At 33.2% G+C, this 16,441-nt stretch overlaps 1 long non-coding RNA gene across 2 annotated transcripts; it reads left to right on the forward strand.

Moving 5' to 3' along the window:
• The first annotated feature begins 590 nt into the window (after positions 1 to 590).
• On the forward strand, positions 591 to 13,472 carry LOC144432429 (uncharacterized). 2 transcript variants are annotated; one of them, XR_013480638.1, is made up of 5 exons: positions 591 to 664; positions 1,597 to 1,712; positions 4,296 to 4,437; positions 6,313 to 6,422; positions 12,155 to 13,472. It is a non-coding gene; the product is annotated as an uncharacterized LOC144432429 (long non-coding RNA). The 2 variants fall into 2 exon arrangements; XR_013480637.1 differs by lacking the exon at positions 12,155 to 13,472 and having other exon boundaries at positions 6,313 to 8,426.
• The last annotated feature ends 2,969 nt before the right edge of the window (positions 13,473 to 16,441 follow it).

Raw genomic sequence — 16,441 nt, forward strand, 5'->3', positions numbered from 1 at the left:
GCTATATGGCAATACATAGACTTATCATATTAAGAAACTTAAACGTAATATACTAATCTACGTCACTACCTAAGCTGCATTCAACAGGACAAGATTTACATGAATGTATTGCATAACTTTCAAAACTTTCGCAAATGTAGCGCAAAATCAATGGTTTATTAGAGATTCGCGTAGCCTTTCCACTTTCATATTTTATTGTGTATAGGGTGCTCCCATAGTATTCGTACCAAGATGGCGCACAACCTGAACACAGTATGTGTACCTGGTTAGGGTTCAAGTTGTGCGTCATCTTGAATTTCCAGCACGATCTGCATTCCTAACTTAAACTACCGAGATGGCGCACAACCTGAACACAGTATGTGTACCTGGTTAGGGTTCAGGTTGTGCGCCATCTTGGTAGTTTAAGTTAGGAATGCAGATTGTGCTGTAAATTCAAATTTATAAATCGTTCCTACCCCCAAATTGATAATTACTAATATGTCATTTTAAAAGGCGGCGGGAGCTTCGTGCAGAAAACCCGATAGATTCAGCCCCGCTGTTCATTGAATATGCTAGCTACAGTTCTGCGACAGTTTATTTATCAATATTTCAACTTTTTTCAGATGCAAAACTATTAAAGGTTGAAGATTCAAAGACACAAAGTAACGAACGAGGAATAATACAAGTAAATATCATTTAAACATTTTATTTGAATTTTTTGCCTATTTTATTCCTGTACACCACTGTTTTCGTTTAGAATGCTAAACAATTAGATGCGAGCGCACCGCGTCTCGGGTCTTGCGATCAAAGTCGGCATAGTCATGCCACATATTTGATCGTGTGTTTTATATTTTCACAAAGTTAAATAATTGTCTTCCGAATCAAAATTCCAAAAAAGTAAGACCCACGTTCACGTTTAAAATGATAAATAGTTCGATGCGAGCCAACATTGTTATGCCGCTTATTTTATCCTGTGCATTCTATCGAAATTTAATATTTAGATTTTGCACAAGTTTTAATAATTGTGTTTTGAAGCAGAAGTCCGAAATAGTACTATAAATACAGTACCTTGTATCAAATTGGTGTACTCTTTGCGACCCCTGAAATTCGTTGCTCGCTTCTCTGATGGATAGCGATCCCCAGTTTGCGATCCCCACCGTGAACAATGTGATAATTCTACAAGTTACTGATCAGAGGTAATTAGTCATATACTCCATGAAACAGTAATAAAAGTTCATTGGGTATTTTACTGTTATTGTAATATTTGCAACTCGTGCAGTTTAAAAACTACACCTGATATGTTATAAAATATTAAGCTGAATTTATAAAATTGAATGATTACAAATACCTGTAACTGTAGAGTCGATGAAAAGCAATTTCTATGGTAATCTATAATATTTGAAATTTAATGGCAATCCTGAATAAATTTTATTCGTCTAAATTTACCCGTTACGTATTTTATTGAAACCAACGTATATTTTTTGCTTTGCAGTGTCTCTGTCAAATAGCATTTGTGTGAATTAACTACCTAATGACATAGTTTGCTCAACGAAATTTAGTTTGAATCAAATTTAGAATTGGCTTGCACAAAATCATGACATATATATTGATTTTCAGCTTAAAACACTGCTTGAAAGTTGACAGGACAATTTATCATTGTACCAAAAGAAATTCGTCAAGAGCCAGCTTTTCATCACTGAGTGAGATGGAGGCCTATCAAGTCTGAAAAGCAAGTATGTAACCAAATCATTTGAAATCTTTTCATTTTAGATGTCTATAGTATAAATAAATGATATATTGTATTTTTTTCGGGAAATCTACAAACAAATATTATGTTCAATATATTGAGTATGAGCTCAGTTTTTGGTTTGTGTGTCAAATGAAATTTTCTAAAAATTACAATCTCAAAATTTCATAATAACATGATACGCACAACTACCGTTTTATTCTGGCTATTGAGTCGGCCGAGTGAATAAGGCTAGGGCCATGTTTTAGAAATAAAAATTAAGCTTGTTTTCGTTCCCGCCTAATAGTCGAGATACAGGAATGCATTAAATTGGTCTTATTTTTGTCAGTTGGGCCACCAATGCGCGCTCATAATTGTTTATGGCAAAATCTGTTAAACCAAACCATGCTCATTACGTAGAATCGCGGAATTAAATATTCTGTCCTAACAATTAACTGTAGCAATATCCGGTGAATAATAACATAGTCAATACAGCGCAGGGGCTAACTGCTGTGTTGTCCCATCTGCTGTCGTTTCGTTTAATCGTCCAAACCAAAAGGCCAATTACTATCTTGAAAAGTCAGTCTATTTAAAGGTTATTAGGCCAGCATAAATAAAACTATGCCTCGTTAAGTGCAATTCGGTTAAAACACAACCCCAACTTAATAACCATGCGAATATTAAAACTTATTGTTTAACTTGTTGTTTATCATAGGATGCCTATATATACTAGTATGTCTGACATTTTTGAAATCGTAGTCCTGATCTTTTTCATTAATCTGATGAATACAAATGGTAGTTGACACTAACTAACATACTATATAAAGTAATCAGGCTAATTTTTTAAAGGTAACTGTGGTTCATTGTGACCTGTACGCTCGGGTAGTTCACAGTTGATATTCATGCCAATGATGTTCCCAACTAGTTCAAACTGGAATCGTCCCAAATTTCCAATAATGATATTATCAGAGTGAGTCATACTATGTGAATTAAGATAGCCGTTAATCTTACACCTTAAAGAACTCGCGTTTCAACTAAATTTTCCGAAAACGATACTGTATATTCAACCAAGTGTAAACACCTTTTTGGTTCTTATCCCCTTGGTAAAAGTCTTATGTTATCATACCAACCATGTTCATGTCTGTTTAAAAATAGAGAAATAGAAATGCGTGTCCTATTTTCCCCATTGTTAGTGCGGGTCACGTCATGTTATGCCTAATCATGTATATTGAAAAGAGCTTAATTAATATAAACTCTCCTATATAATTTCTACTGAATGGTCTCTTTCATATACGTCACTCCCCGTCAATATAAGATATAGTAGTTTCAAAATTCTAGAATTCTTACTTTTTTAATTAGATATTAGGAACTTTGGTGTTGCTGCTCGATAACCAGTTTGGTTCCCCGCTACGTCCCTTCCCCAGTAAAACGGTGTAAATTTTCTTCGTGTCGTATTTTATGGTTGTGATACTTATTACTGGTTGGAAAAAAAAACTTGTCTTGACTTGATTAATCGTGTATCTTACCCCCTTTTGGTACTAGTTAACCATGACATTCGTGTTCACATGTGTTTCGAACTAAAATCGCATTAAGTTTCCAATAACGATATTATATGAGTGAGTAGAATCAAGTGCACCAATATGCATCAATATAACCGGTTATCGTACACCCTTTAGTACTGGTTAACAATGGGATTTGTGTCGAAGACTAAAATTTCGAAGGTTACTATATACATGAGATCCCACAAATTGTAAATCTACTATAGTCAGCTTATATCTATATTGCTAGTAGCCTTATGTTCATAAGCGTTTGAATCTGGGAATATATTCCTTATTTTGCTATCGTTTCTTCCCTAGTCATGATCTGTCATGTTCTTATATTTATATATATAATGTCTAAAATGTCTTTGGCATGTATAGATGGCATCAATTTATTTATAGATGTATATTTTCAGGTCTCTGGGATGGGAATCAAAGACTATAGAGAACTTGAAGGTAAAATATAACACACTAATAAATAATTTACTAGTTAAGATTCAGATAATGAGATACAACATAGCACACTGACAGATCATTCCGAATAAGTAATATTTATAATATTGAAAATCTGCAAATAATATAGAATGAACGTAAATGAATATCAGTACAAGTTGTCGTCCTTGTATCTTTAGGATAAGCATAGCTTTTCACAAGAGCGTGGACAATTTTTTGAGGGGCGTAAAGGTAATTAGAAACAGAAATATTTGTTAAATTTTATCTTTTCCGCCTTATTTTTTATATTTACATTTCTTAATAGCCGTATTTTCAACGTGCTTTTGAATGAATATAAATATGATTTATATTATGTGTTGCAATATTATAAACTGACAGATCATTCCAAAGTAATGTTAGTAAATAAGGGGGAATTCTGAATAATTTGTCAATGAACTGGAAATTAATATTTTTATTTTATGTATCCAAAGTATAAGCATAGCTTCTCTGTGCTCCTGTCAAATTACATTTTCCGTAACTTATAAATCTAAAAATTAATAATGACTTAGTTCGAACAACTATATTTATTCAAATCAATATTATACAAAATTTACTTGCAGTTCATTATCTCGCATAAAGTTCAGCTTTCTGAAACTTGAAAGCGGAAAAGACAGTTTATCATTATACATCAAAAGACATGCGGAGTTATTTGTCCGATTATGCATCACTGAGAGAGGTGAATGCATCGAGTCTAAAGAGCAGGTATGTTTTTAAAATCTTCTGAATCTTTCTAATTTACATTAATCACAAACAAGTTAGAATACTATATTATAAAAATCGGTGAAGAAATAAATGATATAGAGGTGAATCCGCAACCCAATTTCTTGATTGCGGCATTATAAAATATTAAAATTAAAATATAAAACGGAAGATATCACCATAAGTTTTGTTTTAGCAATTTTGCAGCAGATTGAAAACGCTTTTTAGACATTGTAAATCACAAAATTTGGTGTTATGTTAGAATTTTTTCAAAATATATGCCATAATAGTAACTGAAATCGAAACACAGTAAATTATTCACGCGATGTACCTTTTGTCTATTTTGCAACTAACTACCTATGGAGCCGCATACGACGTTTTCTCGGTATGTGACGATATATAAAATAATTAATGCAAAATTTATCGATTGATTTTTTTTCGCAATAATTTAAATTACAATCGTTCGTATTTTGTCTATATCTTGGGATATTTCAAACGGTGAAACCTTAAAAATAATCAGAGTGACAGGCCTGCGGCGGGGCGGATTCAGTGTTGTTCCACTTGGTTTCATTGTTCTTCATTTCAAGTCCGCTGATTGACGCGGTAATTTTGAGTTGTAATGATTTTATATTGTCGTAAGACGTAAGTCGTCGCAACTGCAGGTTTCATTGAACACAATTAAGCCAATAAATACCGCATTTTAAATATTGCCGCATCAAGGGATGCAGCCAGGATTTTTCAATGGAGGTTACGTTGTAGCCCGTCTCTCTTTGCCTGATGGTGTTGGTGAATATTTTACAAGTCGTATTTTAAACGTCGACTATTAATCCGTAGTCAGCGGGTACCCGCATTTGGAAATAAAACATTAAAAATTCGGGAAAATTAATTTCAGAGAGATGTCAGTAGTGTCATAATGGTTTATGTGTACAAAAATACGCTCGCATGTAGCGCCGATCAAATGCACGAAATATGAAACTATTACTTGGAATTTATTGTTATGAAGTTGAAGTTTTATTTCCATTCAATGATTATTTACTTGCGCCGTGATCACTGGCGGGCAAAATCGTATTTTTTAATCGAGTTAATCGAATATTTTTAACGGACACCGAATAATCAGTATTGTCATTTTGAACGACATCAATTGGGATGTCGGCCGCCGAAACCATCGCCGTGACAATACTTTTTTTTTTCGGATTTTACTTGAACAGTGTGGCATTTTTATTTCATAATTTTGTCGTAATCGAAGGCCTCAGTGAATTATTTGTCACCGCGATCTTTTTGGCGGCCGACAATCCAATTAATATTGTTAGACTATATTTAAAGCACTTTTTTATCCACTAGTAAATATTAATTATCACGGCTGATATCGTAGTTTTTATATTTCGGACATGATTGTGAGTTCACAATCACGTACAACAAGTGCATTCACAACACAAATTAATTTTATTATGATTTCTATCTTCTGTGTAGGATTTCTATCACAGTTAGTAAATTACGGTCCCAATTTTAGGCGAACAATACCATCATTATTGACCCCAGGGTGCGATATTTTTGAAGCGGATAGTTGGACATTTCTATGCGTTTAATTTTAGATCGAGTCGGTGTTACTTTTCGTGTTAAATAATAATTAAAGAACTTCGTAAATTGGTAATCACTACAATACTGTTGAATGTTCACGTAACTCAACATTGTTAAAACACTTTTTTAATTGATACTAACCCATGAATGAATCGGCAATAATGGCATTTCCACGTGGTTAAAATAATATTGTTTATGTATTTTTAATATAAGCTTATCTTTGCTTTACCTCTGTTAATAAGCATTTTTTGTGATTTGTAACTCCAAAACTTGATAATGAAACTATATATTTATTTTCAGTTTTCTAAGTCACTGCTTGAAAGAGTCATTGCATCAAACGGACATTGTTATTAGTCTGGTGCCTCACGGAGTGAGATGGAAGCCTATATAGTGTAAAGAGTAAAGAGCAAGTATGAAATCTTATAAATCTTTCAATTCATATTTTGTCCGGTATAAACTGATATATCATGTTAAATCCCGCTAGTCAGGAAGAACTGCAAATATTTGAATTATCCTCACAAGATGTCCATAATATTCCGCCCAATTTTATTTATATAATTTCGTAAAGTCATATATTGCAATGGTTTCCACCCGCTAGTTCACGAGAGGTGTGCAGTTTTTAGCTGATATGCAATAAATGTTCCTGCTTTGTTAGTTTCGTATGCACAATTCCCGGAAAAGCCGCGGGTTATGTTTCTTTTCGGCGTTCTCCCATCGTTTGACAAGTATCAAAGTATGCGGCAGTCCGCCAGCAATCGGGTTATATTACTGGTAATGGGGCAATTGCGGCTGCATTAATACAATTAGTCGGGCCTCATTTTATAGTATTTTTTGTATTCGTACTTTATGGGTTTATTTCGTTGCCATAGCGTTTTGTTAGTTTTTCAATAGTCTATTCAATAGTCTATAAGAGTAGTTTTTAACCAGGGTTCAATCGACTTTTTGTTTTTTTGTTGGAGTAACAGGGGTTCGATGAGCTTCCTTCAAATTAAAGCAAGTTTTCTATTATGGGAATTTCTATCCCAGCGTCTACTAATTATGCAAATTTAACTACAATTCATCCCAGATATTTAAACTTACACTTTCAACAACTTATAAATTAGCGTTGCTGTTTGTATAGCGTTGCGCAGTTGTAAGTTTTAGTGAACCCGTCATCTCCAAGGATGTCGCGAGATTTGGTGTTTGTGCTTATATGATAGTGGCTAATTAGCTATTGCTAATTACTAATGCCGTCTGTAGCAGTCACCGCGATCACGCGCTCGTTAAGAGCCGCCTTCTCAGCTTCTGTCGCGTAAAATATTCAATTCATGACAACCACGAGATTCTAAAATGTCCTTACGTATATATTAATTTTATTGTCCCCAACGCAACTCGCGGTCTCGACTTTCTACGTCAAAATAAAAACATTACTGCCGTGGACATAAAACAATGAGATAAGCTGCCTGATATATTTAATTTTGATACGTATTTTTGCAATCTTGTGACCTCGTTATCGCCGTTAGTAAAATCTCGATATCTGATATAAAATCACGTGTAGTACAATTTTACTTCATACAATGAAAATAGATATAAAGTATACCAGTAAATCAAAAATACTAATTCACCGCCTCGAAATCCACGCCGAACAGTCGCCGCGATTGCGTCACTTGTTAAAAGAGCCGCCTTTTCTAACGAAAAATGATTTTTCTCTTGCGCAAGGTAACCAATCCATGACCGATAAGGGCATATTTAAAATGCCCTGCTTTATTAATTTAATTGTCTTCAATTTAACCTGCGGTTGCGCCGACAAAACAAGAGCCACTCTAAAACATCACGGAATTCCGCATAAAATTGTGTGGTAAACTGCCCTATTATGTATTATTTTGATCCGTATTTTTTCTATTTTGCGAATTCGACAAATTTGAGATGTGCTTGTAACATTGACTCCGTTCAATCGCAATGCTGCCACTCCGATTATTTTTAAAGATAAAAGCTTTCGAAAAATCCGTAAATCTGCTGTAAATTCTCATGTAGTAAAATTTATTTCAGTGGAATAAAAATTGATGGATATACTTCAGATTAATTATCTTATATATCATCACTAGCAGGGGCAAAAACGCGTTTTCAACCTTGTTTAATGATAACACTAAAATTTTCGACGACAATTTTAAAGTAATGGTTTACCGCCTAAATAGCACACTGATGAAATCAATCGGCGATTTTAGCAGAAGGCAATTGCACGCTTTTTCAGTTTTCACAATTCCGTGCGAGTACAAAAATAAAATAATTATAATTGTTCCCCTGGCACAAATTTGTGATTTAGAGAGAATAAATACCAACGAGAAGGCGTTTACGGCGTAAATAACGCCGCCTCGATGAAAATATACGGCGATTTTAGCAGAAAGCAATTGCACGTGTTATCGGCGACTTTTTCTGTTTTCGAAAAAATTCCAAAGGGAGGGGGGGGGGGTTCGACCCCGAATGGCTGCGCCACTGCAGACAGGTACAAATAGATTTGTTTGAATATATATCTAATTCATATCTAATTTATCAAATTACATTTTCGGTCATTCATAAACCCGAAACTTGACATAGTTCATATCGTTCACATAATGTCATAGTTCGAAAAATTTTTGGTACATTCAAATTTCAACCCCCAAGCCGAAATTAGATCGAAATAATTAATATTTTTCTGAAATCAATCAATTTTTGTAAAATTTACCATCTTCGAATACCACATTGTGCCACCGCAAGTTTTTGTTGAATTAAGTTTTTGGACACGTCAGTGTACATAACGATCGTTTCAATATTTTGTTGTTGTTTATGTTAGTATTCTTCTCTTTCGTCATGATGAAATCGCTTTTCTTTACGAATACTGAACAATTGCTTTGAAATTTTCAGTGGTTAAAGATTGATTTTTTTGCCAGAAGGCTATTACTTTTACTTATTTCAATTATTTCTGTGGACCTCAAAGATTCGCGTTTTTTATGTGTCGGAATAAAAAATAGCGACACCTTGTGACGTGTCCAAATATTTGAGCACAGCTCTCTTGTTTATATTAGTCCTCGATTTAATGGAATATTCAAATATTTCCCCGCTAGATCGGAAAAGTTTTTTTGAAAAATGAGAGATTTGATTTGAAATTAATGCTTTCATTGAATTGAATTTAAATCCGTCGTTAACAAATTAGTGGTTGTCCGGCTTGGGTTAGGTTTCGGGTTAGGAGAAATTGAAAAATTTGAAATCTGCATTCATGGGTGTTTTTTGAAATAAATGCTTTCGTTGAATTGAATTTAAATCTGTTAACTTAAATGCCCAACCCAGATTTGTATATGGTAAATTTTTATTTAAATACAAAAAATTCTGATAAATAATAATTTATTTCTAAGTCATTGTCGTGTGAATGTCTCAGTCGTACGAAAATACATTTGTGAATGCTAAATGATGTGAATTGTATTTTACTTTGAGTTAAACAGTAAAGATGCAAAGTAAGAATGTTAAGCTAAATAGTGGGGTAATGAAAGAAAATGTTTTAACAAAAAAGCGCTCGTTGTTTCCACGAATTTAAGAAATAAATGAAATGGTCACTTCTAATTCTCCGATGAAGCGTAGTAAATTGGTAGATTCGAAAACACGCAACATGAGGACTTTTTATCAAATCTTCAGAATTTTCAGATTTTGTCGCAACGACACTGATCAGTTTGTTCTTCATTAGGGATTGCGAATACTTTAGAATAGTTATTTTTCCAACGCTGACACTGAATATTAATAGTTTCTAATATGTGTGTTGAAATGGTTTATTTTTGAACGAAAAATTAAAATGTTTTAAGCAAGCTGACAAGCTAGAAAAATTTTAGTTACACTGCACGCATGCCAGGTCATATTTAATAATTCCTCGCTCAATCGTATGTTTTTCTTTTTTAGCTGATCCTCTGCTAATAAGTGCTAATACAATACAATGCAGCAATAATCGCTAAAGTCGTTCAGGTTCATTCTTGAGCCGTTTTTACAGAGTTTCTAACATTTCAAATTTTTCATTTTGTCAAGGCTAGTTTTTTATTTCACATTTTGTTTTGTCCCTGTACAAAATATTTCATATAGTTTATAATTGTTATCAAATTGCTGTGTTTGATTATTGCTCGATCTGTTTATCCTCGGTTTGTGCGCTCGATATTCCAACGAGTGTTGTTCTGACTCCTTTTCAGAAGGTGCAGTCTGGTTGTCGGGTATTCAATGTAGTAAAAAAAAAAGATTTCTTGTGATTGGTTGCTAAATCTGTTCTAGGCTGCACTGTTGTATATTTTACGCTTACACTGGATATTCATATTTTCCAGCGCATAGAAAACAATCCCAAACAGGCTGGCAAGGCATAAAATATCCAATTTACATTGCACACATGCCGAGTCATATTATTTAAGCTTTTGCTTAATCGTTTGTTCTTCTATTTTAGGACATTTATAAACTCGTTTTTCCCTCTCAAATTGCTTCTAATTTTGAAGATGGAGAGTGTTAGAATATTTTAGGATAAAACACGTCCAATCAACTGTTAACTGAAGGCGCTTGTTGGATGTAATTGTGACAAAATTATTCAAGTTTGAGCTTTTAAAAAAAATAAAAATGCGAATTCTACTGATGGCTTTCATGTAGGTACATATTAAAACTCTTATTTTTAGTGCGATTGCTTTAATTAAAATCATCTTTTAAAATATGTTAACGTAACTATAAATATTATAGAAAACGAATCTCCCAAATCAAATAAACCCTCTTTGGGTTTAGTATAAATTTATAGAACGCCGTTAACATTATAAAGAGGAAAATATGGGATACCTGTAAAGAAGAAAAATGTCCGTCCATTTTATATTTCTACGAACATTTTCTGCAGTTCTTTGCGTTTCATACTATTTCATTTCTTTTTGTTGTCAAGACTTTATGATTTTTTTTTACAGTTTTTAGCTCTTGGTTTAAAAAAGACCATAATATTATAGTGTGAATTTTTACACGCATTTTCTACTTGAGTCTCTCGCTTATCGTTTGTTCTCCTTTTCCCCCCTAATAATAGGTCATATATAAACTTGTTTTGGTATCACGATGCCATGAAATAATATTGTCATTTGAACTTACGGGTTATGTTCTGATATTCGCGTTTTTTTACTGTAACTTGGTTCTAATTTGATTGCTCGATTCAAATTAGAAGGATTTTAAGTCGAATCACGTCCAAATATTAACTGAGGACAGCTAAACTAACCCAATATGATATGTTCATTTTGCAATATTATTTTTTGCCTTGAATAGTAATTTTTTAACAAATGTTCATATAACTATCGTGTATTATTTACTTGTTTTATTTTATCATTTATTGCGGTAAATTGACTTTTCATTTATTTCAATTTCGGTTTGGAATGATTAAAATGATCAATGTCGTTATACAGTCAGTGCTTTTCAAAACTAATTTAAAAAGCTTTCGGTAAAAGGTATCGGGTATCGGTAATATCGGCAATTCGTATCGATATCGGCTAAATGTAGACTGATATTTTCAAGATAATTAACTTTTATTCTATTCCAGAATGTTTTAAAAAGTAGGTTGAAATACTGACATGAAAATTATTTTTTGCTTGGAGTGATCGTGTTCGCGGTATTAGCCTCGTTAGGTAGGAACAATGTTGTTTCCCAACCGCGCGAATAGAAACGGGAATATGATTATGACACGATTTTAGCCATTTATCACCTCAACTAATTTGGCTATTTTTGCAGCGAATTTTTTATATTGACATTTTTAACATTGCACGGGAATTATGAAGAAATATATCGAATGGGAATTTTTCGATGTGCAAAAAACAAAATACGACGTTATAATGGCTTAAATTCTGTGCACGCAACTCAGTATGTATCAGTTAGATAAAATGAGTGAACATTTATTTATTTTAACTATATCTCTTCTCTGTATTTCTGTCTTGTGAATTAAATAACTTGATAATGTCTTAGGTCAACGAAATTTAGTTCCACCTAAAGTAAGATGGACTCGGTATGCACATAATATGGCATTAAATTGATATTTTTATGTATTTTTATTAAAAGATTACCTTTGCTTTACCTCTGTCGAACAGCATTTTTTTGGGATTTATGACTCCAAAACTTGATAATGAAACCATATATTTATTTTCAGTTTTCTAAAACACTGCTTGAAAAAGTCATTGCATCAAACGGAATCGACAGTGTTAATTAATAGTATGGTGCATCACAGAGTTAGATGAAAGCCTATTTAGTCTAGAGAGTAAAGAGCAAGTATGTAATCTTATAAATCTTTCAATTCATATTTTGTCAGGTATAAACTAATATATGATGTTAAATCCCGCTAGTCATGAAGAGCTGCAAATATGTGAATTATTCTCACAAGATGTCCAAAATATTTCGCCCATTTTTTTTTATAATTTCGTAGAGTCATGTAATGCAATGGTTTCCACCCTCTAGTTCACGGGCGAGTGTGCAGTTTTTAGCTGGTATGCGATAAATTTTGCTAATTGGTTAATTTCGTATACATAATTTCCGGAAAGACGCGGGTTATGTTCCCTTTTGGGCGTTCTTCCATCGTTTGACAAGTATCGGCGTATGCGCCAGTCGCCATCAATGGGGTTATAATACAGGCAATGAGGGCATTTGCAGCTGCATTAATACAATTGGTCGGGCCTCATTTCATAGTATTTATTGTATTCGTACTTCATGGGTTTATTTCGTTGCCATAGCGTTTTGTCAGTTTTTCAATAGTCTAGAACAGTAGTTTTTAATTAACCAGGGTTTAATCGAATTTTTGGTGTTTGTTGGTGTTGTTCCAGAGATTCGACGAGGTTCCTTTAAATTAAAACAGTTTTATATTATGGGACTTTTCTATCACATTATCTATTAATTATGCAAATTTAACTACAGTTCATCTCAGATATTCAAATTTAAACTTTCAACAACTAATAAATTAGCGTTGCTGTTTGTATACCGTTGCACAGTTGTAAGTTTTAGTGAACCCGTCATCTCCACGGATGTCGCGCGCTCTGGTGTTTCTGCTTATATGATAGTGCCCTTAGATGCTTTCTGATTATGACTTTGAAACATCTTGGGTTGTTATGGCAAGCCAAGGATTTTCAACCTGAATCTTTTAATTTTCTATAACCTTGCACGAAATTATGCTTCCCCTTTATAAAGTCGGGAATTGGGCTCTCAATTACAACCATTTGGTACAATGGGGCTTGGCGGGAGCTTTCAGGATAGCGCAGGAGTTCGACAAGCTTGGAATGGTTAGGATTTAGAATTTGGAAATTCTACGGAGTGTTGTTTTATTTGATGTTGCCTTTTTGCTACAGCAGACAGGTACAAATAGATTTGTTGAAATATGTATCCAATTCATATCTAATTTATCAAATTACATTTTCTGTCATTCATAAACTCAAAACTTGACATAGTTTATATAGTTCACATAATGCCATAGTTCGAAAAATTATTGGTACATTCAAATTTTAACCCCCAAGCCGAAATTAGATCAAAATAATTAAATATTTTTCTGAAATCAATCAATTTTTGTAAAATTTATCATTTTCGAATACCACATTGTCCCACCACAACTTTTTGTTGATTCAAGTTATTTATTCAATCCTCGATTTGATGGAATATTCAAATTTTTTCCCGCTGGGTCGGAAAAGTTCGAAATAATTCAATATTTTTGAAAAAACGTATAGTGCAATATACTAATTATTTAGATATATTACCACAGTTGTAAATGTTTCTTTGAAAAATGAGAGATTTGATTTGAAAAAAATGCCTTCATTGAATTGAACTTAAAACTTAAAGCTTTAAAATAACAAATTAGTAGTTGTCCAGCTTGGGTTAGGATTCGGGTTAGGAATAATTAAAAAAATTGAAATCTGCATTCGGTGGTGTTTTTTGAAATTAATGCTTTCGTTGAATTGAATTGAATTCTGTTGTTAACTTGAATGCCCGACCCAGATTTGTCTTTGGTAAATTTTTATTTAAATACAAAAAATTCTAATAAATAAAAATAATTTATTTCTATGTCATTGTCGCGTTAATGTCTTAGCCGTACAAAAATACATTTGTGAATGCTAAATGATGTTTATTGTAAGAGTAAAACAATAAAGATGCAAAGTAAGAATGTTAAGCTATATAGTGGTGAAATGAAAGAAAACGTATCAACAAAAAAGCGTTGGACGTTTCCACAAATTTAAGAAAGAAATGAAGTGGTCACTTCTAATTCTCTGATGAAGCGTAATAAATTGGTAGATTTGAAAGCACGCAAGATGGGGACTTTTAGGAGGTAAATTTCCAGAATTTTCTGATTTTGTCGCAGCGAACTTGATCAGTTTGTTTTTCATTAGGGATTGCGAGTACTTTTGCAGAGCATTGCTGTATTATATATTGATATTTTGCGAAAATCTTAATCTATGTAATGAAGAGAGGTAAATGAACTGCAAAATTCTTGTTTCTAACACCTCTTTTTACACAAAATTCTTCACACTATATCTCCGCCATAACGAAAACGCTTGATCAGATGTTTGAAAGCTGCACAGCAACAGATTCATAAAAAAACGCAAGTTACTTTTCGGATTTTGTCTCCCTTATATTCTTCATTAGACACGACTTAGTTTTGGTGGGAAAAAATGTAAATCAAACAGCAGGGTTGTACAAATTATAAAACAGGAAGACCAGAAAGAAATAACTGGGTGAAAAGTAATTACTCAGTATCTCACGAGCCAACATTGAGTTTCTCGTGGAATTTAATCGTATTTTCAACCCTAAATATTAACTTTTTAATATGCTTGTAGGAAGTAAAATGATATTTTCTGTTGTTTGCTGTCTAGTTCAGTTTTATTAGCTGAATTGTTATTTATCCGACGCTGACACTAAATATTCATAGTTTCTAATATGTGTATTGAAATGGTTTATTTTTGAACGAAAAGTTAAGTTGTTTTAAGCAAGCTGACAAGCCAGAAAAATCTTAGTTACACTGCACGCATGCCAGGTCATATTTATTAATCCCTCCTCGCTTAATCGTATGTTTTTCTTTTTAGCTCATCCTCCGCTAATAGGTGGTCATTTTGTACACGAAAGTCGTTCGGGTTCATTCGCGGGCCGTTTTTCCGGAGTTCCTAACATTTCAAATTTTTCATTTTGTCAAGGCTAGTTTTTTCTTTTACATTTTGTTTTGTCTCTGTACAAAATATTTCATATAGTTTTTGATTGTGATTAAATTGATGTGTTTGATTATTGCTCGATCTGTTTATAATCGGTTTGTGCGCTTGATATTCCAACGGTTGTTGTTCCGACTCCTTTTCAGAAGGTGCACTCTGGCTGTCGGGTATCCAATGTATTTCTTGTGATTGGTTGCTAAATCTGTAGTAGCCTGCACTGTTGTATACTTGACGCTTACATAGAATATTCATATTTTCCAGCGCATAGAAAACAGTCCCAAACAGGCTGGCAAGGCAGAAAATATCCCATTTACATTGCACACATGCCGAGCCATATTATTTAGGCCTTTGCTTAATCGTTTGTTCTTCTATTTTAGCTGATCCTCTGCTAATAAGTGGGCATTTATAAATAATAAATAAAACACGTCCAGCTAACTGTTAACTGAAGGCGCGTGTTGGATGTAATTGTGACAAAATCATATCAGTCTGAGCTTTTAAAAAAATAAAAATGCGGATTCTACTGGCTTTCATGTAGGTACATCCTGAAACTCCTATTTGTAGTGCGATTGTTTTAAAATCAAATTCTAAAATAAGTTAACGTGACTATAAATATTAAAGAAAACAAATCTCCCAAATCAAATAAACCCTCTTTTAGTTTAGTACAAAATATAAAACGCCGTTAACAATATAAAGAGGAAAATATGGGATACCTGTAAAGAAGAAAAACGTCTGTCCATTACATACTTCTACGAACATTTGTTTCTGTAGTTCTTTGCGTTTCATACTTTTTCATTTTTCTTGTTGTCAAGACTTTATGATAGTTTTTGATTTTACAGTTTTTTGCTCTTGGTTTAAAAAAGAACATAATATTATAGTGTGAAATTAAAAAGTAGGTTGAAATACTGATATAAAAATTATTTTTTGCTTGGAGTGATCGTGTTCGCGGTATTAGCCTCGTTAGATAGGAGCAATGCTTTTTCCCAACCGCGCTAGTAGAAACGGGAATATGATTATGAACTGATTTTAGCCATTCATCAGCCCAACTAGCTCAACTAATTTGACTATCTTTGCAACCTATTTTTTATATTGACAATTTTAACATTACAAAAGTACAAAATACAATGTTGGCATGGCATAAATTTCTGCGCACACAACTCGATTTATCAGTTGGATAGATTGAGTGAACATTTATTTTTTTTAACACCTACAGTAGCCTAACCCGATGAGTTTTCTAACCGAACACCGATATAATTAACATC

The sequence above is a fragment of the Styela clava genome, chromosome 15, assembly GCF_964204865.1.
Source record: "Styela clava chromosome 15, kaStyClav1.hap1.2, whole genome shotgun sequence".
Taxonomy (NCBI): Eukaryota; Metazoa; Chordata; class Ascidiacea; order Stolidobranchia; family Styelidae; genus Styela; species Styela clava.